The sequence below is a fragment of the Citrus sinensis genome, chromosome 6, assembly GCF_022201045.2.
Source record: "Citrus sinensis cultivar Valencia sweet orange chromosome 6, DVS_A1.0, whole genome shotgun sequence".
NCBI lineage: Eukaryota > Viridiplantae > Streptophyta > Magnoliopsida > Sapindales > Rutaceae > Citrus > Citrus sinensis.
The window spans coordinates 2639694-2666134 of NC_068561.1; the positions used below are offsets into that span (position 1 = coordinate 2639694).

Here is a 26441-nt window from a genome sequence, read left to right on the forward strand (position 1 = left end):
TTTTTCTTGTATTTTGACACATTTTAAGATTACAATTTTTTGACCCTCGTCGTCAGCCGGTTAATCATCTTTTCGCGGCCGCCCCTTCACTTTTGCGTGCGTTAGCGGTTTCGACCGCCGGCGCGGGGTCTCCGGGGCACCTCGGACCCGCCGGGGAGCGGGGAAAGGGCCGCGGAGGGATGAATTGTGCGGCGGCCGAGTCGGGGCAGGCGAGGGGGCACGGGTTAAGTAGATTTGCAGTGCACATGCTGATGGTGCGACCATACCAGCACTAATGCACCGGATCCCATCAGAACTCCGCAGTTAAGCGTGCTTGGGCGAGAGCAGTACTAAGATGGGTGACCTCTCTGGGAAGTCCTCGTGTTGCACCCCTCTTTTTATCTTTTCAGCCGGTTAATCATCTTTTTCGCGGCCGACCCCTTCAATTTTGGAGACAAATAGGGTGGTCAAGTTCCGGAGGAGCTTGGGGGCGTTTTTTTGACCCTTAATTTCGAATTTTTCTTGTATTTTGACACATTTTTAAGATTACAATTTTTTTGACCCTCGTCGTCAGCCGGTTAATCATCTTTTCGCGGCCGCCCCTTCACTTTGCGTGCGTTAGCGGTTTCGACCGCCGGCGCGGGGTCTCCGGGGCACCTCGGACCCGCCGGGGAGCGGGGAAAGGGCCGCGGAGGGATGAATTGTGCGGCGGCCGAGTCGGGGCAGGCGAGGGGGCACGGGTTAAGTAGATTTGCAGTGCACATGCTGATGGTGCGACCATACCAGCACTAATGCACCGGATCCCATCAGAACTCCGCAGTTAAGCGTGCTTGGGCGAGAGCAGTACTAAGATGGGTGACCTCTTGGAAGTCCTCGTGTTGCACCCCTCTTTTTATCTTTTCAGCCGTTAATCATCTTTTCGCGCGCCGACCCCTTCAATTTTTGGAGACAAATAGGGTGGTCAAGTTCCGGAGGAGCTTGGGGGCGTTTTTTGACCCTTAATTTCGAATTTTTCTTGTATTTTGACACATTTTTAAGATTACAATTTTTTTGACCCTCGTCGTCAGCCGGTTAATCATCTTTTCGCGGCCGGCCCCTTCACTTTTGCGTGCGTTAGCGGGTTTCGACCGCCGGCGCGGGTCTCCGGGGCACCTCGGACCCGCCGGGGAGCGGGGAAAGGGCCGCGGAGGGATGAATTGTGCGGCGGCCGAGTCGGGGCAGGCGAGGGGGGCACGGTTAAGTAGATTTGCAGTGCACATGCTGATGGGTGCGACCATACCAGCACTAATGCACCGGATCCCATCAGAACTCCGCAGTTAAGCGTGCTTGGGCGAGAGCAGTACTAAGATGGGTGACCTCTTGGGAAGTCCTCGTGTTGCACCCCTCTTTTTATCTTTTCAGCCGGTTAATCATCTTTTCGCGGCCGACCCCTTCAATTTTTGGAGACAAATAGGGTGGTCAAGTTCCGGAGGAGCTTGGGGGCGTTTTTTGACCCTTAATTTCGAATTTTTCTTGTATTTTGACACATTTTTAAGATTACAATTTTTTTGACCCTCGTCGTCAGCCGGTTAATCATCTTTTCGCGGCCGGCCCCTTCACTTTTGCGTGCGTTAGCGGGTTTCGACCCGGCGGCGCGGGGTCTCCGGGCACCTCGGACCCGCCGGGAGCGGGGAAAGGGCCGCGGAGGGATGAATTGTGCGGCGGCCGAGTCGGGGCAGGCGAGGGGGGCACGGGTTAAGTAGATTTGCAGTGCACATGCTGATGGGTGCGACCATACCAGCACTAATGCACCGGATCCCATCAGAACTCCGCAGTTAAGCGTGCTTGGGCGAGAGCAGTACTAAGATGGGTGACCTCTTGGGAAGTCCTCGTGTTGCACCCCTCTTTTATCTTTTCAGCCGGTTAATCATCTTTTCGCGGCCGACCCCTTCAATTTTTGGAGACAAATAGGGTGGTCAAGTTCCGGAGGAGCTTGGGGGCGTTTTTTGACCCTTAATTTCGAATTTTTCTTGTATTTTGACACATTTTTAAGATTACAATTTTTTTGACCCTCGTCGTCAGCCGGTTAATCATCTTTTCGCGGCCGGCCCCTTCACTTTTGCGTGCGTTAGCGGTTTCGACCGCCGGCGCGGGGTCTCCGGGGCACCTCGGACCCGCCGGGAGCGGGGAAAGGGCCGCGGAGGGATGAATTGTGCGGCGGCCGAGTCGGGGCAGGCGAGGGGGCACGGGTTAAGTAGATTTGCAGTGCACATGCTGATGGGTGCGACCATACCAGCACTAATGCACCGGATCCCATCAGAACTCCGCAGTTAAGCGTGCTTGGGCGAGAGCAGTACTAAGATGGGTGACCTCTTGGGAAGTCCTCGTGTTGCACCCCTCTTTTATCTTTTCAGCCGGTTAATCATCTTTTCGCGGCCGACCCCTTCAATTTTTGAGACAAATAGGGTGGTCAAGTTCCGGAGGAGCTTGGGGGCGTTTTTTGACCCTTAATTTCGAATTTTTCTTGTATTTTTGACACATTTTTAAGATTACAATTTTTTTTGACCCTCGTCGTCAGCCGGTTAATCATCTTTTCGCGGCCGGCCCCTTCACTTTTGCGTGCGTTAGCGGGTTTCGACCGCCGGCGCGGGGTCTCCGGGCACCTCGGACCCGCCGGGGAGCGGGAAAGGGCCGCGGAGGGATGAATTGTGCGGCGGCCGAGTCGGGCAAGGCGAGGGGGGCACGGGTTAAGTAGATTTGCAGTGCACATGCTGATGGGTGCGACCATACCAGCACTAATGCACCGGATCCCATCAGAACTCCGCAGTTAAGCGTGCTTGGGCGAGAGCAGTACTAAGATGGGTGACCTCTTGGGAAGTCCTCGTGTTGCACCCCTCTTTTTATCTTTTCAGCCGGTTAATCATCTTTTCGCGGCCGACCCCTTCAATTTTTGGAGACAAATAGGGTGGTCAAGTTCCGGAGGAGCTTGGGGGCGTTTTTTGACCCTTAATTTCGAATTTTTCTTGTATTTTTGACACATTTTTAAGATTACAATTTTTCGTCCCTCCTCGTCAGCCGGTTAATCATCTTTTCGCGGCCGGCCCCTTCACTTTTGCGTGCGTTAGCGGGTTTCGACCGCCGGCGCGGGTCTCCCCGGCACCTCGGACCCGCCGGGGAGCGGGGAAAGGGCCGCGGAGGGATGAATTGTGCGGCGGCCGAGTCGGGGCAGGCGAGGGGGCACGGGTTAAGTAGATTTGCAGTGCACATGCTGATGGGTGCGACCATACCAGCACTAATGCACCGGATCCCATCAGAACTCCGCAGTTAAGCGTGCTTGGGCGAGAGCAGTACTAAGATGGGTGACCTCTTGGGAAGTCCTCGTGTTGCACCCCTCTTTTTATCTTTTCAGCCGGTAATCATCTTTTCGCGGCCGACCCCTTCAATTTTTGGAGACAAATAGGGTGGTCAAGTTCCGGAGGAGCTTGGGGGCGTTTTTTTTGACCCTTAATTTCGAATTTTTCTTGTATTTTGACACATTTTTAAGATTACAATTTTTTGACCCTCGTCGTCAGCCGTTAATCATCTTTTCGCGGCCGGCCCCTTCACTTTTGCGTGCGTTAGCGGGTTTCGACCGCCGGCGCGGGGTCTCCGGGGCACCCTCGGACCCGCCGGGGAGCGGGGAAAGGGCCGCGGAGGGATGAATTGTGCGGCGGCCGAGTCGGGGCAGGCGAGGGGGCACGGGTTAAGTAGAATTGCAGTGCACATGCTGATGGGTGCGACCATACCAGCACTAATGCACCGGATCCCATCAGAACTCCGCAGTTAAGCGTGCTTGGGCGAGAGCAGTACTAAGATGGGTGACCTCTTGGGAAGTCCTCGTGTTGCACCCCTCTTTTTATCTTTTCAGCCGGTTAATCATCTTTTCGCGGCCGACCCCTTCAATTTTTGGAGACAAATAGGGTGGTCAAGTTCCGGAGGCGCCTTGGGGCGTTTTTTGACCCTTAATTTCGAATTTTTCTTGTTTTTTGACACATTTTAAGATTACAATTTTTTTGACCCTCGTCGTCAGCCGGTTAACATCTTTTCGCGGCCGGCCCCTTCACTTTTGCGTGCGTTAGCGGGTTTCGACCGCCGGCGCGGGGTCTCCGGGGCACCTCGGACCCGCCGGGGAGCGGGGAAAGGGCCGCGGAGGGATGAATTGTGCGGCGGCCGAGTCGGGGCAGGCGAGGGGGGCACGGGTTAAGTAGATTTGCAGTGCACATGCTGATGGGTGCGACCATACCAGCACTAATGCACCGGATCCCATCAGAACTCCGCAGTTAAGCGTGCTTGGGCGAGAGCAGTACTAAGATGGGTGACCTCTTGGGAAGTCCTCGTGTTGCACCCCTCTTTTTATCTTTTCAGCCGGTTAATCATCTTTTCGCGGCCGACCCCTTCAATTGTTGGAGACAAATAGGGTGGTCAAGTTCCGGAGGAGCTTGGGGGCGTTTTTTGACCCTTAATTTCGAATTTTTCTTGTATTTTGACACATTTTTAAGATTACAATTTTTTTGACCCTCGTCGTCAGCCGGGTTAATCATCTTTTCGCGGCCGGCCCCTTCACTTTTGCGTGCGTTAGCGGGTTTCGACCGGCCGGCGCGGGGTCTCCGGGGCACCTCGGACCCGCCGGGGAGCGGGGAAAGGGCCGCGGAGGGATGAATTGTGGCGGCGGCCGAGTCGGGGCAGGCGAGGGGGGCACGGGTTAAGTAGATTTGCAGTGCACATGCTGATGGGTGCGACCATACCAGCACTAATGCACCGGATCCCATAGAACTCCGCAGTTAAGCGTGCTTGGGCGAGGAGCAGTACTAAGATGGGTGACCTCTTGGGAAGTCCTCGTGTTGCACCCCTCTTTTTATCTTTTTCAGCCGGTTAATCATCTTTTCGCGGCCCGACCCCTTCAATTGTTGGAGACAAATAGGGTGGTCAAGTTCCGGAGGAGCTTGGGGGCGTTTTTTTGACCCTTAATTTCGAATTTTTCTTGTATTTTGACACTTTTTTAAGATTACAATTTTTTTGACCCTCGTCGTCAGCCGGTTAATCATCTTTTCGCGGCCGGCCCCTTCACTTTTGCGTGCGTTTAGCGGGTTGTCTCGACCGCCGGCGCGGGAGTCTCCGGGCACCTCGGACCCGCCGGGGAGCGGGGAAAGGGCCGCGGAGGGGATGAATTGTGCGGCGGCCGAGTCGGGGCAGGCGAGGGGGGCACGGGTTAAGTAGATTTGCAGTGCACATGCTGATGGGTGCGACCATACCAGCACTAATGCACCGGATCCCATCAGAAACTCCGCAGTTAAGCGTGCTTGGGCGAGAGCAGTACCTAAGATGGGTGACCTCTTGGGAAGTCCTCGTGTTGCACCCTCTTTTATCTTTTCAGCCGGTTAATATCTTTTCGCGGCCCGACCCCTTCAATTGTTGGAGACATATAGGGTGGTCAAGTTCCGAGAGGAGCTTGGGGGCGTTTTTTGACCCTTAAGTTCGAATTGTTCTTGTAATTTGACACATTTTTAAGATTACAATTTTTTTGACCCTCGTCGTCAGCCGGTTAATCATCTTTTCGCGGCCGGCCCCTTCACTTTTGCGTGCGTTAGCGGGTTTCGACCGCCGGCGCGGGGTCTCCGGGGCACCTCGGACCCGCCGGGGAGCGGGGAAAGGGCCGCGGAGGGATGAATTGTGCGGCGGCCGAGTCGGGGCAGGCGAGGGGGGCACGGGTTAAGTAGATTTGCAGTGCACATGCTGATGGGTGCGACCATACCAGCACTAATGCACCGGATCCCATCAGAACTCCGCAGTTAAGCGTGCTTGGGCGAGAGCAGTACTAAGATGGGTGACCTCTTGGGAAGTCCTCGTGTTGCACCCCTCTTTTTATCTTTTCAGCCGGTTAATCATCTTTTCGCGGCCGACCCCTTCAATTGTTGGAGACAAATAGGGTGGTCAAGTTCCGGAGGAGCTTGGGGGCGTTTTTTGACCCTTAATTTCGAATTTTTCTTGTATTTTGACACATTTTTAAGATTACAATTTTTTTGACCCTCGTCGTCAGCCGGTTAATCATCTTTTCGCGGCCGGCCCCTTCACTTTTGCGTGCGTTAGCGGGTTTCGACCGCCGGCGCGGGTCTCCGGGCACCTCGGACCCGCCGGGGAGCGGGGAAAGGGCCGCGGAGGGATGAATTGTGCGGCGGCCGAGTCGGGGCAGGCGAGGGGGGCACGGTTTAAGTAGATTTGCAGTGCACATGCTGATGGTGCGACCATACCAGCACTAATGCACCGGATCCCATCAGAACTCCGCAGTTAAGCGTGCTTGGGCGAGAGCAGTACTAAGATTGGTGACCTCTTGGGAAGTCCTCGTGTTGCACCCCTCTTTTTATCTTTTCAGCCGGTTAATCATCTTTTCGCGGCCGACCCCTTCAATTGTTGGAGACAAATAGGGTGGTCAAGTTCCGGAGGAGCTTGGGGGCGTTTTTTGACCCTTAATTTCGAATTTTTCTTGTATTTTGACACATTTTTAAGATTACAATTTTTTTGACCCTCGTCGTCAGCCGGTTAATCATCTTTTCGCGGCCGGCCCCTTCACTTTTGCGTGCGTTAGCGGGTTTCGACCGCCGCCGGGGGTCTCCGGGCACCTCGGACCCGCCGGGGAGCGGGGAAAGGGCCGCGGAGGGATGAATTGTGCGGCGGCCGAGTCGGGGCAGGCGAGGGGGGCACGGGTTAAGTAGATTTGCAGTGCACATGCTGATGGGTGCGACCATACCAGCACTAATGCACCGGATCCCATCAGAACTCCGCAGTTAAGCGTGCTTGGGCGAGAGCAGTACTAAGATGGGTGACCTCTTGGGAAGTCCTCGTGTTGCACCCCTCTTTTTATCTTTTCAGCCGGTTAATCATCTTTTCGCGGCCGACCCCTTCAATTGTTGGAGACAAATAGGGTGGTCAAGTTCCGGAGGAGCTTGGGGGCGTTTTTTGACCCTTAATTTCGAATTTTTCTTGTATTTTGACACATTTTTAAGATTACAATTTTTTTGACCCTCGTCGTCAGCCGGTTAATCATCTTTTCGCGGCCGGCCCCTTCACTTTTGCGTGCGTTAGCGGGTTTCGATCGCCGGCGCGGGGTCTCCGGGGCACATCAGACCCGCCGGGGAGCGGGGAAAGGGCCGGGGAGGTATTGAATTGTGCGGCGGCCGAGTCGGGGCAGGCGAGGGGGGCACGGATTAAGTAGATTTGCAGTGCACATGCTGATGGGTGCGACCATACCAGCACTAATGCACCGGATCCCATCAGAACTCCGCAGTTAAGCGTGCTTGGGCGAGAGCAGTACTAAGATGGGTGACCTCTTGGGAAGTCCTCGTGTTGCACCCCTCTTTTTATCTTTTCAGCCGGTTAATCATCTTTTCGCGGCCGACCCCTTCAATTGTTGGAGACAAATAGGGTGGTCAAGTTCCGGAGGAGCTTGGGGGCGTTTTTTGACCCTTAATTTCGAATTTTTCTTGTATTTTGACACATTTTTAAGATTACAATTTTTTTGACCCTCGTCGTCAGCCGGTTAATCATCTTTTCGCGGCCGGCCCCTCACTTTTGCGTGCGTTAGCGGGTTTCGACCGCCGGCGCGGGGTCTCCGGGGCACCTCGGACCCGCCGGGGAGCGGGGAAAGGGCCGCGGAGGGATGAATTGTGCGGCGGCCGAGTCGGGGCAGGCGAGGGGGGCACGGGTTAAGTAGATTTGCAGTGCACATGCTGATGGGTGCGACCATACCAGCACTAATGCACACCGGATCCCATCAGAACTCCGCAGTTAAGCGTGCTTGGGCGAGAGCAGTACTAAGATGGGTGACCTCTTGGGAAGTCCTCGTGTTGCACCCCTCTTTTTATCTTTTCAGCCGGTTAATCATCTTTTCCGCGGCCGACCCCTTCAATTGTTGGAGACAAATAGGGTGGTCAAGTTCCGGAGGAGCTTGGGGGCGTTTTTTGACCCTTAATTTCGAATTTTTCTTGTATTTTGACACATTTTTAAGATTACAATTTTTTTGACCCTCGTCGTCAGCCGGTTAATCATCTTTTCGCGGCGGCCCCTTCACTTTTGCGTGCGTTAGCGGGTTTCGACCGCCGGCGCGGGGTCTCCGGGCACCTCGGACCCGCCGGGGAGCGGGGAAAGGGCCGCGGAGGGATGAATTGTGCGGCGGCCGAGTCGGGGCAGGCGAGGGGGCACGGGTTAAGTAGATTTGCAGTGCACATGCTGATGGGTGCGACCATACCAGCACTAATGCACCGGATCCCATCAGAACTCCGCAGTTAAGCGTGCTTGGGCGAGAGCAGTACTAAGATGGGTGACCTCTTGGGAAGTCCTCGTGTTGCACCCCTCTTTTTATCTTTTCAGCCGGTTAATCATCTTTTCGCGGCCGACCCCTTCAATTGTTGGAGACAAATAGGGTGGTCAAGTTCCGGAGGAGCTTGGGGCGTTTTTTGACCCTTAATTTCGAATTTTTCTTGTATTTTGACACATTTTTAAGATTACAATTTTTTTGACCCTCGTCGTCAGCCGGTTAATCATCTTTTCGCGGCCGGCCCCTTCACTTGTGCGTGCGTTAGCGGTTCTCGACCGCCGGCGCGGGGTCTCCGGGGCACCTCGGACCCGCCGCGGGGAAAGGGAATGAATTGTGCGGCGGCCGAGTCGGGGCAGGCGAGGGGGGCACGGGTTAAGTAGATTTGCAGTGCACATGCTGATGGGTGCGACCATACCAGCACTAATGCACCGGATCCCATCAGAACTCCGCAGTTAAGCGTGCTTGGGCGAGAGCAGCACTAAGATGGGTGACCTCTTGGGAAGTCCTCGTGTTGCACCCCTCTTTTTATCTTTTCAGCCGGTTAATCATCTTTTCGCGGCCGACCCCTTCAATTTTTGGAGACAAATAGGGTGGTCAAGTTCCGGAGGAGCTTGGGGGCGTTTTTTGACCCTTAATTTCGAATTTTCTTGTATTTTGACACATTTTTAAGATTACAATTTTTTTGACCCTCGTCGTCAGCCGGGTTAATCATCTTTTCGCGGCCGCCCCTTCACTTTTGCGTGCGTTAGCGGGTTTCGACCGCCGGCGCGGGGTCTCCGGGCACCTCGGACCCGCCGGGGAGCGGGAAAGGGCCGCGGAGGGATGAATTGTGCGGCGGCCGAGTCGGGGCAGGCGAGGGGGCACGGTTAAGTAGATTTGCAGTGCACATGCTGATGGGTGCGACCATACCCGCACTAATGCACCGGATCCCATCAGAACTCCGCAGTTAAGCGTGCTTGGGCGAGAGCAGTACTAAGATGGGTGCCCTCTTGGGAAGTCCTCGTGTTGCACCCCTCTCTTTTATCTTTTCAGCCGGTTAATCATCTTTTCGCGGCCGACCCCTTCAATTTTTGGAGACAAATAGGGTGGTCAAGTTCCGGAGGAGCTTGGGGGCGTTTTTTGACCCTTAATTTCGAATTTTTCTTGTATTTTGACACATTTTTAAGATTACAATTTTTTTGACCCTCGTCGTCAGCCGGTTAATCATCTTTTCGCGGCCGGCCCCTTCACTTTTGCGTGCGTTAGCGGGTTTCGACCGCCGGCGCGGGGTCTCCGGGGCACCTCGGACCCGCCGGGGAGCGGGGAAAGGGCCGCGGAGGGATGAATTGTGCGGCGGCCGAGTCGGGGCAGGCGAGGGGGGCACGGTTAAGTAGATTTGCAGTGCACATGCTGATGGGTGCGACCATACCAGCACTAATGCACCGGATCCCATCAGAACTCCGCAGTTAAGCGTGCTTGGGCGAGAGCAGTACTAAGATGGGTGACCTCTTGGGAAGTCCTCGTGTTGCACCCCTCTTTTTATCTTTTCAGCCGGTTAATCATCTTTTCGCGGCCGACCCCTTCAATTTTTGGAGACAAATAGGGTGGTCAAGTTCCGGAGGAGCTTGGGGGCGTTTTTTGACCCTTAATTTCGAATTTTTCTTGTATTTTGACACATTTTTAAGATTACAATTTTTTTGACCCTCGTCGTCAGCCGGTTAATCATCTTTTCGCGGCCGGCCCCTTCACTTTTGCGTGCGTTAGCGGTTTCGACCGCCGGCGCGGGGTCTCCGGGGCACCTCGGACCCGCCGGGGAGCGGGGAAAGGGCCGCGGAGGGATGAATTGTGCGGCGGCCGAGTCGGGGCAGGCGAGGGGGGCACGGGTTAAGTAGATTTGCAGTGCACATGCTGATGGGTGCGACCATACCAGCACTAATGCACCGGATCCCATCAGAACTCCGCAGTTAAGCGTGCTTGGGCGAGAGCAGTACTAAGATGGGTGACCTCTTGGGAAGTCCTCGTGTTGCACCCCTCTTTTTATCTTTTCAGCCGTTTAATCATCTTTTCGCGGCCGGCCCCTTGACTTGTTTGAGACAAATAGGGTGGTCAAATTCCGGAGGAGCTTGGGGGCATTTCGACACCCTTAATTTCGAATTTTTCTTGTATTTTGACACATTTTTAAGATTACAATTTTTTTGACCCTCGTCGTCAGCCGGTTAATCATCTTTTCGCGGCCGGCCCCTTCACTTTTGCGTGCGTTAGCGGGTTTCGACCGCCGGCGCGGGGTCTCCGGGGCACCTCGGACCCGCCGGGAGCGGGGAAAGGGCCGCGGAGGGATGAATTGTGCGGCGGCCGAGTCGGGGCAGGCGAGGGGGGCACGGGTTAAGTAGATTTGCAGTGCACATGCTGATGGGTGCGACCATACCAGCACTAATGCACCGGATCCCATCAGAACTCCGCAGTGAAGCGTGCTTGGGCGAGAGCAGTACTAAGATGGGTGACCTCTTGGGAAGTCCTCGTGTTGCACCCCTCTTTTTATCTTTTCAGCCGGTTAATCATCTTTTCGCGGCCGACCCCTTCAATTTTTGGAGACAAATAGGGTGGTCAAGTTCCGGAGGAGCTTGGGGGCGTTTTTTGACCCTTAATTTCGAATTTTTCTTGTATTTTGACACATTTTTAAGATTACAATTTTTTTGACCCTCGTCGTCAGCCGGTTAATCATCTTTTCGCGGCCGGCCCCTTCACTTTTGCGTGCGTTAGCGGGTTTCGACCGCCGGCGCGGGGGTCTCCGGGGCACCTCGGACCCGCCGGGGAGCGGGGAAAGGGCCGCGGAGGGATGAATTGTGCGGCGGCCGAGTCGGGGCGGGAGGGGGGGGCACGGGTTCAGTACATTTGCAGTGCACATGGTGATGGGTACGACCATACCAGCACTAATGCACCGGATCCCCATCAGAACTCCGCAGTTAAGCGTGCTTGGGCGAGAGCAGTACTAAGATGGGTGACCTCTATGGGAAGTCCTCGTGTTGCACCCCTCTTTTTATCTTTTCAGCCGGTAATCATCTTTTCGCGGCCGACCCCTTCAATTTTTGGAGACAAATAGGGTGGTCAAGTTCCGGAGGAGCTTGGGGCGTTTTTTGACCCTTAATTTCGAATTTTTCTTGTATTTTGACACATTTTTAAGGATTACAATTTTTTTGACCCTCGTCGTCAGCCGGTTACTCATCTTTTTCGCGGCCGGCCCCTTCACTTTTGCGTGCGTTAGCGGTTTCGACCGCCGGCGCGGGGTCTCCCGGGGCACCTCGGACCCGCCGGGGAGCGGGGAAAGGGCCGCGGAAGGGATGAATTGGTGCGGCGGCCGAGTCGGGGCCAGGCGAGGGGGGCCACGGGTTAAAGTAGATTTGCAGTGCACATGCTGATGGGTGCGACCATACCAGCAATAATGCACCGGATCCCATCAGAACTCCGCAGTTAAGCGTGCTTGGGCGAGAGCAGTACTAAGATGGGTGACCTCTTGGGAAGTCCTCGTGTTGCACCCGTCTTTTTATCCTTTTCAGCCGGTTAATCATCTTTTCGCGGGCCGACCCCTTCAATTTTTGGAGACAAATAGGGTGGTCAAGTTCCGGAGGAGCTTGGGGGCGTTTTTTGACCCTTAATTTCGAATTTTTCTTGTATATTTGACACATTTTTAAGATTACAATTTTTTGACCCTCGTCGTCAGCCGGTTAATCATCTTTTCGCCGGCCGGCCCCCTTCACTTTTGCGTGCGTTAGCGGGTTTCGACCGCCGGCGCGGGGTCTCCGGGGCACCTCGGACCCGCCGGGGAGCGGGGAAAGGGCCGCGGAGGGAGGAATTGTGCGGCGGCCGAGTCGGGGGCAGGCGAGGGGGGCACGGGTTAAGTAGATTTGCAGTGCACATGCTGATGGGTGCGACCATACCAGCACTAATGCACCGGATCCCATCAGAACTCCGCAGTTAAGCGTGCTTGGGCGAGAGCAGTACTAAGATGGGTGACCTCTTGGGAAGTCCTCGTGTTGCACCCCTCTTTTTATCTTTTCAGCCGGTTAATCATCTTTTCGCGGCCGACCCCTTCAATTTTTGGAGACAAATAGGGTGGTCAAGTTCCGGAGGAGCTTGGGGGCGTTTTTTGACCCTTAATTTCGAATTTTTCTTGTATTTTGACACATTTTTAAGATTACAATTTTTTTGACCCTCGTCGTCAGCCGGTTAATCATCTTTTCGCGGCCGGCCCCTTCACTTTTGCGTGCGTTAGCGGGTTTCGACCGCCGGCGCGGGGTCTCCGGGGCACCTCGGACCCGCCGGGGAGCGGGGAAAGGGCCGCGGAGGGATGAATTGTGCGGCGGCCGAGTCGGGGCAGGCGAGGGGGGCACGGGTTAAGTAGATTTGCAGTGCACATGCTGATGGGTGCGACCATACCAGCACTAATGCACCGGATCCCATCAGAACTCCGCAGTTAAGCGTGCTTGGGCGAGAGCAGTACTAAGATGGGTGACCTCTTGGGAAGTCCTCGTGTTGCACCCCTCTTTTTATCTTTTCAGCCGGTTAATCATCTTTTCGCGGCCGACCCCTTCAATTTTTGGAGACAAATAGGGTGGTCAAGTTCCGGAGGAGCTTGGGGGCGTTTTTTGACCCTTAATTTCGAATTTTTCTTGTATTTTGACACATTTTTAAGATTACGCTTTTTTTGTCCCTCGTCGTCAGCCGGTTAATCATCTTTTCGCGGCCGGCCCCTTCACTTTTGCGTGCGTTAGCGGGTTTCGACCGCCGGCGCGGGGTCTCCGGGGCACCTCGGACCCGCCGGGGAGCGGGGGAAAGGGCCGCGGAGGGATGAATTGTGCGGCGGCCGAGTCGGGGCAGGCGAGGGGGGGGGCACGGGTTAAGTAGATTTGCAGTGCACATGCTGATGGGTGCGACCATACCAGCACTAATGCACCGGATCCCATCAGAACTCCGCAGTTAAGCGTGCTTGGGCCGAGAGCAGTACTAAGATGGGTGACCTCTTGGGAAGTCCTCGTGTTGCACCCCTCTTTTTATCTTTTCAGCGGTTAATCATCTTTTCGCGGCCGACCCCTTCAATTTTTGGAGACAAATAGGGTGGTCAAGTTCCGGAGGAGCTTGGGGCGTTTTTTGACCCTTAATTTCGAATTTTTCTTGTATTTTGACACATTTTTAAGATTACAATTTTTTTGACCCTCGTCGTCAGCCGGTTAATCATCTTTTCGCGGCCCGGCCCCTTCACTTTTGCGTGCGTTAGCGGGTTTCGACCGCCGGCGCGGGGTCTCCGGGGCACCTCGGACCCGCCGGGGAGCGGGGAAAGGGCCGCGGAGGGATGAATTGTGCGGCGGCCGAGTCGGGGCAGGCGAGGGGGGCACGGGGTTAAGTAGATTTGCAGTGCACATGCTGATGGGTGCGACCATACCAGCACTAATGCACCGGATCCCATCAGAACTCCGCAGTTAAGCGTGCTTGGGCGAGAGCAGTACTAAGATGGGTGACCTCTTGGGAAGTCCTGTGTTGCACCCCTCTTTTATCTTTTCAGCCGGTTAATCATCTTTCGCGGGCCGACCCCTTCAATTTTTGGAGACAAATAGGGTGGTCAAGTTCGGAGGAGCTTGGGGGCGTTTTTTTGACCCTTAATTTCGAATTTTTCTTGTATTTTGACACATTTTTAAGATTACAATTTTTTTGACCCTCGTCGTCAGCCGGGTTAATCATCTTTTCGCGGCCGGCCCCTTCACTTTTGCGTGCGTTAGCGGGTTTCGACCGCCGGCGCGGGGTCTCCGGGGCACCTCGGACCCGCCGGGGAGCGGGGAAAGGGCCGCGGAGGGATGAATTGTGCGGCGGCCGAGTCGGGGCAGGCGAGGGGGGCACGGGTTAAGTAGATTTGCAGTGCACATGCTGATGGGTGCGACCATACCCAGCACTAATGCACCGGATCCCATCAGAACTCCGCAGTTAAGCGTGCTTGGGCGAGAGCAGTACTAAGATGGGTGACCTCTTGGGAAGTCCTCGTGTTGCACCCCTCTTTTTATCTTTTCAGCCGGTTAATCATCTTTTCGCGGCCGACCCCTTCAATTTTTGGAGACAAATAGGGTGGTCAAGTTCCGGAGGAGCTTGGGGGCGTTTTTTGACCCTTAATTCGAATTTTTCTTGTATTTTGACACATTTTTAAGATTACAATTTTTTTGACCCTCGTCGTCAGCCGGTTAATCATCGTTTCGCGGCCGGACACTTCAATTTTGCCGGGGTGAGCGGGTGTGGACCGCCCGCGCGGCGCCGCCGGGGCACCTCGGACCCGCCGGGGAGCGGGGAAAGGGCCGCGGAGGGATGAATTGTGCGGCGGCCGAGTCGGGGCAGGCGAGGGGGGCACGGGTTAAGTAGATTTGCAGTGCACATAGCTGATGGGTGCGACCATACCAGCACTAATGCACCGGATCCCATCAGAAGTCCGCAGGTAAGCGTGCTTGGGCGAGAGCAGTACTAAGATGGGTGACCTCTTGGGAAGTCCTCGTGTTGCACCCCTCTTTTTATCTTTTCAGCCGGTTAATCATCTTTTCGCGGCCGACCCCTTCAATTTTTGGTGCCAAATCGGGTGGTCAAGTTCCGGAGGGGCTTGGGGGTGTTTTTTTGTCCTTATTCTCGATTTTTTCTTGTGTTTTGACACGTTTTTAAGGTTTCAATTTTTTTGTCCCACGTCGTCAGCCGGTTAATCATCTTTTCGCGGCCGGCCCCTTCACTTTTGCGTGCGTTAGCGGGTTTCGACCGCCGGCGCGGGGTCTCCGGGGCACCTCGGACCCGCCGGGGAGCGGGGAAAGGGCCGCGGAGGGATGAATTGTGCGGCGGCCGAGTCGGGGCAGGCGAGGGGGGCACGGGTTAAGTAGATTTGCAGTGCACATGCTGATGGGTGCGACCATACCAGCACTAATGCACCGGATCCCATCAGAACTCCGCAGTTAAGCGTGCTTGGGCGAGAGCAGTACTAAGATGGGTGACCTCTTGGGAAGTCCTCGTGTTGCACCCGTCTTTTTATCTTTTCAGCCGGTTAATCATCTTTTCGCGGCCGACCCCTTCAATTTTTGGAGACAAATAGGGTGGTCAAGTTCCGGAGGAGCTTGGGGGCGTTTTTTTGACCCTTAATTTCGAATTTTTCTTGTATTTTGACACATTTTTAAGATTACAATTTTTTTGACCCTCGTCGTCAGCCGGTTAATCATCTTTTCGCGGCCGGCCCCTTCACTTTTGCGTGCGGTTAGCGGGTTTCGACCGCCGGCGCGGGGTCTCCGGGGCACCTCGGACCCGCCGGGGGAGCGGGGAAAGGGCCGCGGAGGGATGAATTGTGCGGCGGCCGAGTCGGGGCAGGCGAGGGGGGCACGGGTTAAGTAGATTTGCAGTGCACATGCTGATGGGTGCGACCATACCAGCACTAATGCACCGGATCCCATCAGAACTCCGCAGTGAAGCGTGCTTGGGCGAGAGCAGTACTAAGATGGGTGACCTCTTGGGAAGTCCTCGTGTTGCACCCCTCTTTTTATCTTTTCAGCCGGTTAATCATCTTTTCGCGGCCGACCCCTTCAATTTTTGGAGACAAATAGGGTGGTCAAGTTCCGGAGGAGCTTGGGGGCGTTTTTTTGACCCTTAATTTCGAATTTTTCTTGTATTTTGACACATTTTTAAGATTACAATTTTTTTGACCCTCGTCGTCAGCCGGTTAATCATCTTTTCGCGGCCGGCCCCTTCACTTTTGCGTGCGTTAGCGGGTTTCGACCGCCGGCGCGGGGTCTCCGGGGCACCTCGGACCCGCCGGGGAGCGGGGAAAGGGCCGCGGAGGGATGAATTGTGCGGCGGCCGAGTCGGGGCAGGCGAGGGGGGCACGGGTTAAGTAGATTTGCAGTGCACATGCTGATGGGTGCGACCATACCAGCACTAATGCACCGGATCCCATCAGAACTCCGCAGTTAAGCGTGCTTGGGCGAGAGCAGTACTAAGATGGGTGACCTCTTGGGAAGTCCTCGTGTTGCACCCCTCTTTTTATCTTTTCAGCCGGTTAATCATCTTTTCGGGCCCGCCCCCTTCAATTTTTGGAGACAAACAGGGTGGTCAAGTTCCGGAGGAGCTTGGGGGCGTTTTTTTGACCCTTAATTTCGAATTTTTCTTGTATTTTGACACATTTTTAAGATTACAATTTTTTTGACCCTCGTCGTCAGCCGGTTAATCATCTTTTCGCGGCCGGCCCCTTCACTTTTGCGTGCGTTAGCGGGTTTCGACCGCCGGCGCGGGGTCTCCGGGGCACCTCTGACCCGACGGGGAGCGGGGGCAAGGGCCGCGGAGGGATGAATTGTGCGGCGGCCGAGTCGGGGCAGGCGAGGGGGGCACGGGTTAAGTAGATTTGCAGTGCACATGCTGATGGGTGCGACCATACCAGCACTAATGCACCGGATCCCATCAGAACTCCGCAGTTAAGCGTGCTTGGGCGAGAGCAGTACTAAGATGGGTGACCTCTTGGGAAGTCCTCGTGTTGCACCCCTCTTTTTATCTTTTCAGCCGGTTAATCATCTTTTCGCGGCCGACCCCTTCAATTTTTGGAGACAAATAGGGTGGTCAAGTTCCGGAGGAGCTTGGGGGCGTTTTTTTGACCCTTAATTTCGAATTTTTCTTGTATTTTGACACATTTTTAAGATTACAATTTTTTTGACCCTCGTCGTCAGCCGGTTAATCATCTTTTCGCGGCCGGCCCCTTCACTTTTGCGTGCGTTAGCGGGTTTCGACCGCCGGCGCGGGGTCTCCGGGGCACCTCGGACCCGCCGGGGAGCGGGGAAAGGGCCGCGGAGGGATGAATTGTGCGGCGGCCGAGTCGGGGCAGGCGAGGGGGGCACGGGTTAAGTAGATTTGCAGTGCACATGCTGATGGGTGCGACCATACCAGCACTAATGCACCGGATCCCATCAGAACTCCGCAGTTAAGCGTGCTTGGGCGAGAGCAGTACTAAGATGGGTGACCTCTTGGGAAGTCCTCGTGTTGCACCCTTCTTTTTATCTTTTCAGCCGGTTAATCATCTTTTCGCGGCCGACCCCTTCAATTTTTGGAGACAAATAGGGTGGTCAAGTTCCGGAGGGGCTTGGGGGCGTTTTTTTGACCCTTAATTTCGAATTTTTCTTGTATTTTGACACATTTTTAAGATTACAATTTTTTTGACCCTCGTCGTCAGCCGGTTAATCATCTTTTCGCGGCCGGCCCCTTCACTTTTGCGTGCGTTAGCGGGTTTTCGACCGCCGGCGCGGGGTCTCCGGGGCACCTCGGACCGCCGGGGAGCGGGGAAAGGGCCGCGGAGGGATGAATTGTGCGGCGGCCGAGTCGGGGCAGGCGAGGGGGGCACGGGTTAAGTAGATTTGCAGTGCACATGCTGATGGGTGCGACCATACCAGCACTAAAGCACCGGATCCCATCAGAACTCCGCAGTTAAGCGTGCTTGGGCGAGAGCAGTACTAAGATGGGTGACCTCTTGGGAAGTCCTCGTGTTGCACCCCTCTTTTTATCTTTTCAGCCGGTTAATCATCTTTTCGCGGCCGCCCCCTGCCATTGTTGGAGACAAATAGGGTGGTCAAGTTCCGGAGGAGCTTGGGGGCGTTTTTTGACCCTTAATTTCGAATTTTTCTTGTATTTTGACACATTTTTAAGATTACAATTTTTTTGACCCTCGTCGTCAGCCGGTTAATCATCTTTTCGCGGCCGGCCCCTTCACTTTTGCGTGCGTTAGCGGGTTTCGACCGCCGGCGCGGGGTCTCCGGGGCACCTCGGACCCGCCGGGGAGCGGGGAAAGGGCCGCGGAGGGATGAATTGTGCGGCGGCCGAGTCGGGGCAGGCGAGGGGGGCACGGGTTAAGTAGATTTGCAGTGCACATGCTGATGGGTGCGACCATACCAGCACTAATGCACCGGATCCCATCAGAACTCCGCAGTTAAGCGTGCTTGGGCGAGAGCAGTACTAAGATGGGTGACCTCTTGGGAAGTCCTCGTGTTGCACCCCTCTTTTATCTTTTCAGCCGGGTTAATCATCTTTTCGCGGCCGACCCCTTCAATTTTTGGAGACAAATAGGGTGGTCAAGTTCCGGAGGAGCTTGGGGGCGTTTTTTTGACCCTTAATTTCGAATTTTTCTTGTATTTTGACACATTTTTAAGATTACAATTTTTTTGACCCTCGTCGTCAGCCGGTTAATCATCTTTTCGCGGCCGGCCCCTTCACTTTTGCGTGCGTTAGCGGGTTTCGACCGCCGGCGCGGGGTCTCCGGGGCACCTCGGACCCGCCGGGGGAGCGGGGAAAGGGACGCGGAGGGATGAATTGTGCGGCGGCCGAGTCGGGGCAGGCGAGGGGGGCACGGGTTAAGTAGATTTGCAGTGCACATGCTGATGGGTGCGACCATACCAGCAATAATGCACCGGATCCCATCAGAACTCCGCAGTTAAGCGTGCTTGGGCGAGAGCAGTACTAAGATGGGTGACCTCTTGGGAAGTCCTCGTGTTGCACCCCTCTTTTTATCTTTTCAGCCGGTTAATCATCTTTTCGCGGCCGACCCCTTCAATTTTTGGAGACAAATAGGGTGGTCAAGTTCCGGAGGAGCTTGGGGGCGTTTTTTGACCCTTAATTTCGAATTTTTCTTGTATTTTGACACATTTTTAAGATTACAATTTTTTTGACCCTCGTCGTCAGCCGGTTAATCATCTTTTCGCGGCCGGCCCCTTCACTTTTGCGTGCGTTAGCAGGTTTTCGACCGCCGGCGCGGGGTCTCCGAGGGCACCTCGGACCCGCCGGGGAGCGGGGAAAGGGCCGCGGAGGGATGAATTGTGCGGCGGCCGAGTCGGGGCAGGCGAGGGGGGCACGGGTTAAGTAGATTTGCAGTGCACATGCTGATGGGTGCGACCATACCAGCACTAATGCACCGGATCCCATCAGAACTCCGCAGTCAAGCGTGCTTGGGCGAGAGCAGTACTAAGATGGGTGACCTCTTGGGAAGTCCTCGTGTTGCACCCCTCTTTTTATCTTTTCAGCCGGTTAATCATCTTTTCGCGGCCGACCCCTTCAATTGTTGGAGACAAATAGGGTGGTCAAGTTCCGGAGGAGCTTGGGGGCGTTTTTTTTGACCCTTACTTTCGATTTTTTCTTGTATTTTGACACATTTTTAAGATTACAATTTTTTTGACCCTCGTCGTCAGCCGGTTAATCATCTTTTCGCGGCCGGCCCCTTCACTTTTGCGTGCGTTAGCGGGTTTCGACCGCCGGCGCGGGGTCTCCGGGGCACCTCGGACCCGCCGGGGAGCGGGGGAAAGGGCCGCGGAGGGATGAATTGTGCGGCGGCCGAGTCGGGGCAGGCGAGGGGGGCACGGGTTAAGTAGATTTGCAGTGCACATGCTGATGGGTGCGACCATACCAGCACTAATGCACCGGATCCCATCAGAACTCCGCAGTGAAGCGTGCTTGGGCGAGAGCAGTACTAAGATGGGTGACCTCTTGGGAAGTCCTCGTGTTGCACCCCTCTTTTTATCTTTTCAGCCGGTTAATCATCTTTTCGCGGCCGACCCCTTCAATTTTTGGAGACAAATAGGGTGGTCAAGTTCCGGAGGAGCTTGGGGGCGTTTTTTGACCCTTAATTTCGAATTTTTCTTGTATTTTGACACATTTTTAAGATTACAATTTTTTTGACCCTCGTCGTCAGCCGGTTAATCATCTTTTCGCGGCCGGCCCCTTCACTTTTGCGTGCGTTAGCGGGTTTCGACCGCCGGCGCGGGGTCTCCGGGGCACCTCGGACCCGCCGGGGAGCGGGGAAAGGGCCGCGGAGGGATGAATTGTGCGGCGGCCGAGTCGGGGCAGGCGAGGGGGGGCACGGGTTAAGTAGATTTGCAGTGCACATGCTGATGGGTGCGACCATACCAGCACTAATGCACCGGATCCCATCAGAACTCCGCAGTTAAGCGTGCTTGGGCGAGAGCAGTACTAAGATGGGTGACCTCTTGGGAAGTCCTCGTGTTGCACCCCTCTTTTTATCTTTTCAGCCGGTTAATCATCTTTTCGCGGCCGACCCCTTCAATTTTTGGAGACAAATAGGGTGGTCAAGTTCCGGAGGAGCTTGGGGGCGTTTTTTTGATCCTTAATTTCGAATTTTTCTTGTATTTTGACACATTTTTAAGATTACAATTTTTTTTACCCTCGTCGTCAGCCGGTTAATCATCTTTTCGCGGCCGGCCCCTTCACTTTTGCGTGCGTTAGCGGGTTTCGACCGCCGGCGCGGGGTCTCCGGGGCACCTCGGACCCGCCGGGGAGCGGGGAAAGGGCCGCGGAGGGATGAATTGTGCGGCGGCCGAGTCGGGGCAGGCGAGGGGGGCACGGGTTAAGTAGATTTGCAGTGCACATGCTGGTGGGTGCGACCATACCAGCACTAATGCACCGGATCCCATCAGAACTCCGCAGTCAAGCGTGCTTGGGCGAGAGCAGTACTAAGATGGGTGACCTCTTGGGAAGTCCTCGTGTTGCACCCCTCTTTTTATCTTTTCAGCCGGTTAATCATCTTTTCGCGGCCGACCCCTTCAATTTTTGGAGACAAATAGGGTGGTCAAGTTCCGGAGGAGCTTGGGGGCGTTTTTTTGACCCTTAATTTCGAATTTTTCTTGTATTTTGACACATTTTTAAGATTACAATTTTTGTGACCCTGGTCGTCATCCGGTTAATCATCTTTTCGCGGCCGGCCCCTTCACTTTTGCGTGCGTTAGCGGGTTTCGACCGCCGGCGCGGGGTCTCCGGGGCACCTCGGACCCGCCGGGGAGCGGGGAAAGGGCCGCGGAGGGATGAATTGTGCGGCGGGCGTGTCGGGGCAGGCGAGGGGGGGCACGGGTTAAGTAGGGTTGCAGTGCACATGCTGATGGGTGCGACGATGCCAGCACTAATGCACCGGATCCCATCAGAACTCCGCAGTTAAGCGTGCTTGGGCGAGAGCAGTACTAAGATGGGTGACCTCTTGGGAAGTCCTCGTGTTGCACCCCTCTTTTTATCTTTTCAGCCGGTTAATCATCTTTTCGCGGCCGACCCCTTCAATTTTTGGAGACAAATAGGGTGGTCAAGTTCCGGAGGAGCTTGGGGGCGTTTTTTGACCCTTAATTTCGAATTTTTCTTGTATTTTGACACATTTTTAAGATTACAATTTTTTTGACCCTCGTCGTCAGCCGGTTAATCATCTTTTCGCGGCCGGCCCCTTCACTTTTGCGTGCGTTAGCGGGTTTCGACCGCCGGCGCGGGGTCTCCGGGGCACCTCGGACCCGCCGGGGAGCGGGGAAAGGGCCGCGGAGGGATGAATTGTGCGGCGGCCGAGTCGGGGCAGGCGAGGGGGGCACGGGTTAAGTAGATTTGCAGTGCACATGCTGATGGGTGCGACCATACCAGCACTAATGCACCGGATCCCATCAGAACTCCGCAGTTAAGCGTGCTTGGGCGAGAGCAGTACTAAGATGGGTGACCTCTTGGGAAGTCCTCGTGTTGCACCCCTCTTTTTATCTTTTCAGCCGGTTAATCATCTTTTCGCGGCCGACCCCTTCAATTTTTGGAGACAAATAGGGTGGTCAAGTTCCGGAGGAGCTTGGGGGCGTTTTTTGATCCTTAATTTCGAATTTTTCTTGTATTTTGACACATTTTTAAGATTACAATTTTTTTTACCCTCGTCGTCAGCCGGTTAATCATCTTTTCGCGGCCGGCCCCTTCACTTTTGCGTGCGTTAGCGGGTTTCGACCGCCGGCGCGGGGTCTCCGGGGCACCTCGGACCCGCCGGGGAGCGGGGAAAGGGCCGCGGAGGGATGAATTGTGCGGCGGCCGAGTCGGGGCAGGCGAGGGGGGCACGGGTTAAGTAGATTTGCAGTGCACATGCTGGTGGGTGCGACCATACCAGCACTAATGCACCGGATCCCATCAGAACTCCGCAGTCAAGCGTGCTTGGGCGAGAGCAGTACTAAGATGGGTGACCTCTTGGGAAGTCCTCGTGTTGCACCCCTCTTTTTATCTTTTCAGCCGGTTAATCATCTTTTCGCGGCCGACCCCTTCAATTTTTGGAGACAAATAGGGTGGTCAAGTTCCGGAGGAGCTTGGGGGCGTTTTTTGACCCTTAATTTCGAATTTTTCTTGTATTTTGACACATTTTTAAGATTACAATTTTTTTGACCCTCGTCGTCATCCGGTTAATCATCTTTTCGCGGCCGGCCCCTTCACTTTTGCGTGCGTTAGCGGGTTTCGACCGCCGGCGCGGGGTCTCCGGGGCACCTCGGACCCGCCGGGGAGCGGGGAAAGGGCCGCGGAGGGATGAATTGTGCGGCGGCCGAGTCGGGGCAGGCGAGGGGGGCACGGGTTAAGTAGATTTGCAGTGCACATGCTGATGGGTGCGACCATGCCAGCACTAATGCACCGGATCCCATCAGAACTCCGCAGTTAAGCGTGCTTGGGCGAGAGCAGTACTAAGATGGGTGACCTCTTGGGAAGTCCTCGTGTTGCACCCCTCTTTGTATCTTTTCAGCCGGTTAATCATCTTTTCGCGGCCGACCCCTTCAATTTTTGGAGACAAATAGGGTGGTCAAGTTCCGGAGGAGCTTGGGGGCGTTTTTTGACCCTTAATTTCGAATTTTTCTTGTATTTTGACACATTTTTAAGATTACAATTTTTTTGACCCTCGTCGTCAGCCGGTTAATCATCTTTTCGCGGCCGGCCCCTTCACTTTTGCGTGCGTTAGCGGGTTTCGACCGCCGGCGCGGGGTCTCCGGGGCACCTCGGACCCGCCGGGGAGCGGGGAAAGGGCCGCGGAGGGATGAATTGTGCGGCGGCCGAGTCGGGGCAGGCGAGGGGGGCACGGGTTAAGTAGATTTGCAGTGCACATGCTGATGGGTGCGACCATACCAGCACTAATGCACCGGATCCCATCAGAACTCCGCAGTCAAGCGTGCTTGGGCGAGAGCAGTACTAAGATGGGTGACCTCTTGGGAAGTCCTCGTGTTGCACCCCTCTTTTTATCTTTTCAGCCGGTTAATCATCTTTTCGCGGCCGACCCCTTCAATTTTTGGAGACAAATAGGGTGGTCAAGTTCCGGAGGAGCTTGGGGGCGTTTTTTTGATCCTTAATTTCGAATTTTTCTTGTATTTTGACACATTTTTAAGATTACAATTTTTTTGACCCTCGTCGTCATCCGGTTAATCATCTTTTCGCGGCCGGCCCCTTCACTTTTGCGTGCGTTAGCGGGTTTCGACCGCCGGCGCGGGGTCTCCGGGGCACCTCGGACCCGCCGGGGAGCGGGGGAAAGGGCCGCGGAGGGATGAATTGTGCGGCGGCCGAGTCGGGGCAGGCGAGGGGGGGCACGGGTTAAGTAGATTTGCAGTGCACATGCTGGTGGGTGCGACCATACCAGCACTAATGCACCGGATCCCATCAGAACTCCGCAGTCAAGCGTGCTTGGGCGAGAGCAGTACTAAGATGGGTGACCTCTTGGGAAGTCCTCGTGTTGCACCCCTCTTTTTATCTTTTCAGCCGGTTAATCATCTTTTCGCGGCCGACCCCTTCAATTTTTGGAGACAAATAGGGTGGTCAAGTTCCGGAGGAGCTTGGGGGCGTTTTTTGACCCTTAATTTCGAATTTTTCTTGTATTTTGACACATTTTTAAGATTACAATTTTTTTGACCCTCGTCGTCAGCCGGTTAATCATCTTTTCGCGGCCGGCCCCTTCACTTTTGCGTGCGTTAGCGGGTTTCGACCGCCGGCGCGGGGTCTCCGGGGCACCTCGGACCCGCCGGGGAGCGGGGAAAGGGCCGCGGAGGGATGAATTGTGCGGCGGCCGAGTCAGGGGCAGGCGAGGGGGGCACGGGTTAAGTAGATTTGCAGTGCACATGCTGATGGGTGCGACCATACCAGCACTAATGCACCGGATCCCATCAGAACTCCGCAGTTAAGCGTGCTTGGGCGAGAGCAGTACTAAGATGGGTGACCTCTTGGGAAGTCCTCGTGTTGCACCCCTCTTTTTATCTTTTCAGCCGGTTAATCATCTTTTCGCGGCCGACCCCTTCAATTTTTGGAGACAAATAGGGTGGTCAAGTTCCGGAGGAGCTTGGGGGCGTTTTTTGACCCTTAATTTCGAATTTTTCTTGTATTTTGACACATTTTTAAGATTACAATTTTTTTGACCCTCGTCGTCAGCCGGTTAATCATCTTTTCGCGGCCGGCCCCTTCACTTTTGCGTGCGTTAGCGGGTTTCGACCGCCGGCGCGGGGTCTCCGGGGCACCTCGGACCCGCCGGGGAGCGGGGAAAGGGCCGCGGAGGGATGAATTGTGCGGCGGCCGAGTCGGGGCAGGCGAGGGGGGCACGGGTTAAGTAGATTTGCAGTGCACATGCTGGTGGGTGCGACCATACCAGCACTAATGCACCGGATCCCATCAGAACTCCGCAGTCAAGCGTGCTTGGGCGAGAGCAGTACTAAGATGGGTGACCTCTTGGGAAGTCCTCGTGTTGCACCCCTCTTTTTATCTTTTCAGCCGGTTAATCAACTTTTCGCGGCCGACCCCTTCAATTTTTGGAGACAAATAGGGTGGTCAAGTTCCGGAGGAGCTTGGGGGCGTTTTTTTGACCCTTAATTTCGAATTTTTCTTGTATTTTGACACATTTTTAAGATTACAATTTTTTTGACCCTCGTCGTCATCCGGTTAATCATCTTTTCGCGGCCGGCCCCTTCACTTTTGCGTGCGTTAGCGGGTTTCGACCGCCGGCGCGGGGTCTCCGGGGCACCTCGGACCCGCCGGGGAGCGGGGAAAGGGCCGCGGAGGGATGAATTGTGCGGCGGCCGAGTCGGGGCAGGCGAGGGGGGCACGGGTTAAGTAGATTTGCAGTGCACATGCTGATGGGTGCGACCATACCAGCACTAATGCACCGGATCCCATCAGAACTCCGTAGTTAAGCGTGCTTGGGCGAGAGCAGTACTAAGATGGGTGACCTCTTGGGAAGTCCTCGTGTTGCACCCCTCTTTTTATCTTTTCAGCCGGTTAATCATCTTTTCGCGGCCGACCCCTTCAATTTTTGGAGACAAATAGGGTGGTCAAGTTCCGGAGGAGCTTGGGGGCGTTTTTTGACCCTTAATTTCGAATTTTTCTTGTATTTTGACACATTTTTAAGATTACAATTATTTTTACCCTCGTCGTCAGCCGGTTAATCATCTTTTCGCGGCCGGCCCCTTCACTTTTGCGTGCGTTAGCGGGTTTCGACCGCCGGCGCGGGGTCTCCGGGGCACCTCGGACCCGCCGGGGAGCGGGGAAAGGACCGCGGAGGGATGAATTGTGCGGCGGCCGAGTCGAGGCAGGCGAGGGGGGCACGGGTTAAGTAGATTTGCAGTGCACATGCTGATGGGTGCGACCATACCAGCACTAATGCACCGGATCCCATCAGAACTCCGCAGTCAAGCGTGCTTGGGCGAGAGCAGTACTAAGATGGGTGACCTCTTGGGAAGTCCTCGTGTTGCACCCCTCTTTTTATCTTTTCAGCCGGTTAATCATCTTTTCGCGGCCGACCCCTTCAATTTTTGGAGACAAATAGGGTGGTCAAGTTCCGGAGGAGCTTGGGGGCGTTTTTTGACCCTTAATTTCGAATTTTTCTTGTATTTTGACACATTTTTAAGATTACAATTTTTTTGACCCTCGTCGTCAGCCGGTTAATCATCTTTTCGCGGCCGGCCCCTTCACTTTTGCGTGCGTTAGCGGGTTTCGACCGCCGGCGCGGGGTCTCCGGGGCACCTCGGACCCGCCGGGGAGCGGGGAAAGGGCCGCGGAGGGATGAATTGTGCGGCGGCCGAGTCGGGGCAGGCGAGGGGGGCACGGGTTAAGTAGATTTGCAGTGCACATGCTGATGGGTGCGACCATACCAGCACTAATGCACCGGATCCCATCAGAACTCCGCAGTTAAGCGTGCTTGGGCGAGAGCAGTACTAAGATGGGTGACCTCTTGGGAAGTCCTCGTGTTGCACCCCTCTTTTTATCTTTTCAGCCGGTTAATCATCTTTTCGCGGCCGACCCCTTCAATTTTTGGAGACAAATAGGGTGGTCAAGTTCCGGAGGAGCTTGGGGGCGTTTTTTGACCCTT

The 26441-nt window shown here is 55.0% G+C and overlaps 53 non-coding genes across 53 annotated transcripts; all 53 read left to right on the forward strand.

Moving 5' to 3' along the window:
- Positions 1–252: 252 nt before the first annotated feature.
- LOC127903532 (5S ribosomal RNA) lies at positions 253–372 on the forward strand. Its single transcript, XR_008056248.1, has one exon. It is a non-coding gene; the product is annotated as a 5S ribosomal RNA (ribosomal RNA).
- A 376-nt stretch (positions 373–748) lies between these two features.
- LOC127903531 (5S ribosomal RNA) lies at positions 749–866 on the forward strand. The gene has a single exon (XR_008056247.1). It is a non-coding gene; the product is annotated as a 5S ribosomal RNA (ribosomal RNA).
- Positions 867–1244: 378 nt separating this feature from the next.
- On the forward strand, positions 1245–1363 carry LOC127903397 (5S ribosomal RNA). Its single transcript, XR_008056113.1, has one exon. It is a non-coding gene; the product is annotated as a 5S ribosomal RNA (ribosomal RNA).
- A 379-nt stretch (positions 1364–1742) lies between these two features.
- LOC127903398 (5S ribosomal RNA) lies at positions 1743–1861 on the forward strand. The gene has a single exon (XR_008056114.1). It is a non-coding gene; the product is annotated as a 5S ribosomal RNA (ribosomal RNA).
- A 376-nt stretch (positions 1862–2237) lies between these two features.
- On the forward strand, positions 2238–2356 carry LOC127903399 (5S ribosomal RNA). Its single transcript, XR_008056115.1, has one exon. It is a non-coding gene; the product is annotated as a 5S ribosomal RNA (ribosomal RNA).
- A 378-nt stretch (positions 2357–2734) lies between these two features.
- Positions 2735–2853, forward strand: LOC127903400 (5S ribosomal RNA). The gene has a single exon (XR_008056116.1). It is a non-coding gene; the product is annotated as a 5S ribosomal RNA (ribosomal RNA).
- Positions 2854–3231: 378 nt separating this feature from the next.
- LOC127903401 (5S ribosomal RNA) lies at positions 3232–3350 on the forward strand. Its single transcript, XR_008056117.1, has one exon. It is a non-coding gene; the product is annotated as a 5S ribosomal RNA (ribosomal RNA).
- A 379-nt stretch (positions 3351–3729) lies between these two features.
- Positions 3730–3848, forward strand: LOC127903403 (5S ribosomal RNA). Its single transcript, XR_008056119.1, has one exon. It is a non-coding gene; the product is annotated as a 5S ribosomal RNA (ribosomal RNA).
- Positions 3849–4226: 378 nt separating this feature from the next.
- Positions 4227–4345, forward strand: LOC127903404 (5S ribosomal RNA). The gene has a single exon (XR_008056120.1). It is a non-coding gene; the product is annotated as a 5S ribosomal RNA (ribosomal RNA).
- A 383-nt stretch (positions 4346–4728) lies between these two features.
- LOC127903546 (5S ribosomal RNA) lies at positions 4729–4847 on the forward strand. The gene has a single exon (XR_008056262.1). It is a non-coding gene; the product is annotated as a 5S ribosomal RNA (ribosomal RNA).
- Positions 4848–5235: 388 nt separating this feature from the next.
- On the forward strand, positions 5236–5356 carry LOC127903547 (5S ribosomal RNA). Its single transcript, XR_008056263.1, has one exon. It is a non-coding gene; the product is annotated as a 5S ribosomal RNA (ribosomal RNA).
- A 379-nt stretch (positions 5357–5735) lies between these two features.
- Positions 5736–5854, forward strand: LOC127903405 (5S ribosomal RNA). Its single transcript, XR_008056121.1, has one exon. It is a non-coding gene; the product is annotated as a 5S ribosomal RNA (ribosomal RNA).
- A 377-nt stretch (positions 5855–6231) lies between these two features.
- LOC127903528 (5S ribosomal RNA) lies at positions 6232–6350 on the forward strand. The gene has a single exon (XR_008056244.1). It is a non-coding gene; the product is annotated as a 5S ribosomal RNA (ribosomal RNA).
- A 378-nt stretch (positions 6351–6728) lies between these two features.
- LOC127903406 (5S ribosomal RNA) lies at positions 6729–6847 on the forward strand. Its single transcript, XR_008056122.1, has one exon. It is a non-coding gene; the product is annotated as a 5S ribosomal RNA (ribosomal RNA).
- Positions 6848–7228: 381 nt separating this feature from the next.
- On the forward strand, positions 7229–7347 carry LOC127903407 (5S ribosomal RNA). The gene has a single exon (XR_008056123.1). It is a non-coding gene; the product is annotated as a 5S ribosomal RNA (ribosomal RNA).
- A 379-nt stretch (positions 7348–7726) lies between these two features.
- Positions 7727–7847, forward strand: LOC127903509 (5S ribosomal RNA). The gene has a single exon (XR_008056225.1). It is a non-coding gene; the product is annotated as a 5S ribosomal RNA (ribosomal RNA).
- Positions 7848–8225: 378 nt separating this feature from the next.
- On the forward strand, positions 8226–8344 carry LOC127903408 (5S ribosomal RNA). Its single transcript, XR_008056124.1, has one exon. It is a non-coding gene; the product is annotated as a 5S ribosomal RNA (ribosomal RNA).
- Positions 8345–8709: 365 nt separating this feature from the next.
- LOC127903518 (5S ribosomal RNA) lies at positions 8710–8828 on the forward strand. Its single transcript, XR_008056234.1, has one exon. It is a non-coding gene; the product is annotated as a 5S ribosomal RNA (ribosomal RNA).
- Positions 8829–9203: 375 nt separating this feature from the next.
- Positions 9204–9322, forward strand: LOC127903505 (5S ribosomal RNA). The gene has a single exon (XR_008056221.1). It is a non-coding gene; the product is annotated as a 5S ribosomal RNA (ribosomal RNA).
- Positions 9323–9702: 380 nt separating this feature from the next.
- LOC127903409 (5S ribosomal RNA) lies at positions 9703–9821 on the forward strand. The gene has a single exon (XR_008056125.1). It is a non-coding gene; the product is annotated as a 5S ribosomal RNA (ribosomal RNA).
- A 379-nt stretch (positions 9822–10200) lies between these two features.
- On the forward strand, positions 10201–10319 carry LOC127903410 (5S ribosomal RNA). Its single transcript, XR_008056126.1, has one exon. It is a non-coding gene; the product is annotated as a 5S ribosomal RNA (ribosomal RNA).
- A 379-nt stretch (positions 10320–10698) lies between these two features.
- LOC127903447 (5S ribosomal RNA) lies at positions 10699–10817 on the forward strand. The gene has a single exon (XR_008056163.1). It is a non-coding gene; the product is annotated as a 5S ribosomal RNA (ribosomal RNA).
- Positions 10818–11198: 381 nt separating this feature from the next.
- On the forward strand, positions 11199–11319 carry LOC127903560 (5S ribosomal RNA). Its single transcript, XR_008056276.1, has one exon. It is a non-coding gene; the product is annotated as a 5S ribosomal RNA (ribosomal RNA).
- A 385-nt stretch (positions 11320–11704) lies between these two features.
- Positions 11705–11823, forward strand: LOC127903519 (5S ribosomal RNA). Its single transcript, XR_008056235.1, has one exon. It is a non-coding gene; the product is annotated as a 5S ribosomal RNA (ribosomal RNA).
- Positions 11824–12208: 385 nt separating this feature from the next.
- LOC127903411 (5S ribosomal RNA) lies at positions 12209–12327 on the forward strand. The gene has a single exon (XR_008056127.1). It is a non-coding gene; the product is annotated as a 5S ribosomal RNA (ribosomal RNA).
- Positions 12328–12707: 380 nt separating this feature from the next.
- LOC127903412 (5S ribosomal RNA) lies at positions 12708–12826 on the forward strand. The gene has a single exon (XR_008056128.1). It is a non-coding gene; the product is annotated as a 5S ribosomal RNA (ribosomal RNA).
- Positions 12827–13210: 384 nt separating this feature from the next.
- Positions 13211–13330, forward strand: LOC127903522 (5S ribosomal RNA). Its single transcript, XR_008056238.1, has one exon. It is a non-coding gene; the product is annotated as a 5S ribosomal RNA (ribosomal RNA).
- Positions 13331–13710: 380 nt separating this feature from the next.
- Positions 13711–13828, forward strand: LOC127903504 (5S ribosomal RNA). Its single transcript, XR_008056220.1, has one exon. It is a non-coding gene; the product is annotated as a 5S ribosomal RNA (ribosomal RNA).
- Positions 13829–14208: 380 nt separating this feature from the next.
- Positions 14209–14328, forward strand: LOC127903510 (5S ribosomal RNA). The gene has a single exon (XR_008056226.1). It is a non-coding gene; the product is annotated as a 5S ribosomal RNA (ribosomal RNA).
- Positions 14329–14708: 380 nt separating this feature from the next.
- Positions 14709–14827, forward strand: LOC127903530 (5S ribosomal RNA). The gene has a single exon (XR_008056246.1). It is a non-coding gene; the product is annotated as a 5S ribosomal RNA (ribosomal RNA).
- A 380-nt stretch (positions 14828–15207) lies between these two features.
- LOC127903444 (5S ribosomal RNA) lies at positions 15208–15326 on the forward strand. Its single transcript, XR_008056160.1, has one exon. It is a non-coding gene; the product is annotated as a 5S ribosomal RNA (ribosomal RNA).
- A 383-nt stretch (positions 15327–15709) lies between these two features.
- On the forward strand, positions 15710–15828 carry LOC127903448 (5S ribosomal RNA). The gene has a single exon (XR_008056164.1). It is a non-coding gene; the product is annotated as a 5S ribosomal RNA (ribosomal RNA).
- A 381-nt stretch (positions 15829–16209) lies between these two features.
- Positions 16210–16328, forward strand: LOC127903414 (5S ribosomal RNA). Its single transcript, XR_008056130.1, has one exon. It is a non-coding gene; the product is annotated as a 5S ribosomal RNA (ribosomal RNA).
- Positions 16329–16710: 382 nt separating this feature from the next.
- On the forward strand, positions 16711–16829 carry LOC127903415 (5S ribosomal RNA). Its single transcript, XR_008056131.1, has one exon. It is a non-coding gene; the product is annotated as a 5S ribosomal RNA (ribosomal RNA).
- A 381-nt stretch (positions 16830–17210) lies between these two features.
- Positions 17211–17329, forward strand: LOC127903443 (5S ribosomal RNA). The gene has a single exon (XR_008056159.1). It is a non-coding gene; the product is annotated as a 5S ribosomal RNA (ribosomal RNA).
- Positions 17330–17710: 381 nt separating this feature from the next.
- LOC127903152 (5S ribosomal RNA) lies at positions 17711–17829 on the forward strand. Its single transcript, XR_008055872.1, has one exon. It is a non-coding gene; the product is annotated as a 5S ribosomal RNA (ribosomal RNA).
- Positions 17830–18209: 380 nt separating this feature from the next.
- Positions 18210–18328, forward strand: LOC127903416 (5S ribosomal RNA). The gene has a single exon (XR_008056132.1). It is a non-coding gene; the product is annotated as a 5S ribosomal RNA (ribosomal RNA).
- A 382-nt stretch (positions 18329–18710) lies between these two features.
- Positions 18711–18829, forward strand: LOC127903503 (5S ribosomal RNA). The gene has a single exon (XR_008056219.1). It is a non-coding gene; the product is annotated as a 5S ribosomal RNA (ribosomal RNA).
- Positions 18830–19211: 382 nt separating this feature from the next.
- LOC127903456 (5S ribosomal RNA) lies at positions 19212–19330 on the forward strand. The gene has a single exon (XR_008056172.1). It is a non-coding gene; the product is annotated as a 5S ribosomal RNA (ribosomal RNA).
- Positions 19331–19713: 383 nt separating this feature from the next.
- On the forward strand, positions 19714–19832 carry LOC127903449 (5S ribosomal RNA). Its single transcript, XR_008056165.1, has one exon. It is a non-coding gene; the product is annotated as a 5S ribosomal RNA (ribosomal RNA).
- A 381-nt stretch (positions 19833–20213) lies between these two features.
- On the forward strand, positions 20214–20332 carry LOC127903417 (5S ribosomal RNA). The gene has a single exon (XR_008056133.1). It is a non-coding gene; the product is annotated as a 5S ribosomal RNA (ribosomal RNA).
- A 381-nt stretch (positions 20333–20713) lies between these two features.
- LOC127903458 (5S ribosomal RNA) lies at positions 20714–20832 on the forward strand. Its single transcript, XR_008056174.1, has one exon. It is a non-coding gene; the product is annotated as a 5S ribosomal RNA (ribosomal RNA).
- Positions 20833–21214: 382 nt separating this feature from the next.
- On the forward strand, positions 21215–21333 carry LOC127903506 (5S ribosomal RNA). The gene has a single exon (XR_008056222.1). It is a non-coding gene; the product is annotated as a 5S ribosomal RNA (ribosomal RNA).
- A 380-nt stretch (positions 21334–21713) lies between these two features.
- Positions 21714–21832, forward strand: LOC127903418 (5S ribosomal RNA). Its single transcript, XR_008056134.1, has one exon. It is a non-coding gene; the product is annotated as a 5S ribosomal RNA (ribosomal RNA).
- Positions 21833–22212: 380 nt separating this feature from the next.
- On the forward strand, positions 22213–22331 carry LOC127903459 (5S ribosomal RNA). The gene has a single exon (XR_008056175.1). It is a non-coding gene; the product is annotated as a 5S ribosomal RNA (ribosomal RNA).
- A 380-nt stretch (positions 22332–22711) lies between these two features.
- On the forward strand, positions 22712–22830 carry LOC127903493 (5S ribosomal RNA). Its single transcript, XR_008056209.1, has one exon. It is a non-coding gene; the product is annotated as a 5S ribosomal RNA (ribosomal RNA).
- A 380-nt stretch (positions 22831–23210) lies between these two features.
- Positions 23211–23329, forward strand: LOC127903460 (5S ribosomal RNA). The gene has a single exon (XR_008056176.1). It is a non-coding gene; the product is annotated as a 5S ribosomal RNA (ribosomal RNA).
- Positions 23330–23712: 383 nt separating this feature from the next.
- Positions 23713–23831, forward strand: LOC127903461 (5S ribosomal RNA). The gene has a single exon (XR_008056177.1). It is a non-coding gene; the product is annotated as a 5S ribosomal RNA (ribosomal RNA).
- A 381-nt stretch (positions 23832–24212) lies between these two features.
- LOC127903419 (5S ribosomal RNA) lies at positions 24213–24331 on the forward strand. Its single transcript, XR_008056135.1, has one exon. It is a non-coding gene; the product is annotated as a 5S ribosomal RNA (ribosomal RNA).
- A 380-nt stretch (positions 24332–24711) lies between these two features.
- On the forward strand, positions 24712–24830 carry LOC127903462 (5S ribosomal RNA). The gene has a single exon (XR_008056178.1). It is a non-coding gene; the product is annotated as a 5S ribosomal RNA (ribosomal RNA).
- Positions 24831–25211: 381 nt separating this feature from the next.
- LOC127903442 (5S ribosomal RNA) lies at positions 25212–25330 on the forward strand. Its single transcript, XR_008056158.1, has one exon. It is a non-coding gene; the product is annotated as a 5S ribosomal RNA (ribosomal RNA).
- A 380-nt stretch (positions 25331–25710) lies between these two features.
- Positions 25711–25829, forward strand: LOC127903463 (5S ribosomal RNA). The gene has a single exon (XR_008056179.1). It is a non-coding gene; the product is annotated as a 5S ribosomal RNA (ribosomal RNA).
- Positions 25830–26209: 380 nt separating this feature from the next.
- On the forward strand, positions 26210–26328 carry LOC127903420 (5S ribosomal RNA). Its single transcript, XR_008056136.1, has one exon. It is a non-coding gene; the product is annotated as a 5S ribosomal RNA (ribosomal RNA).
- Positions 26329–26441: the final 113 nt, after the last annotated feature.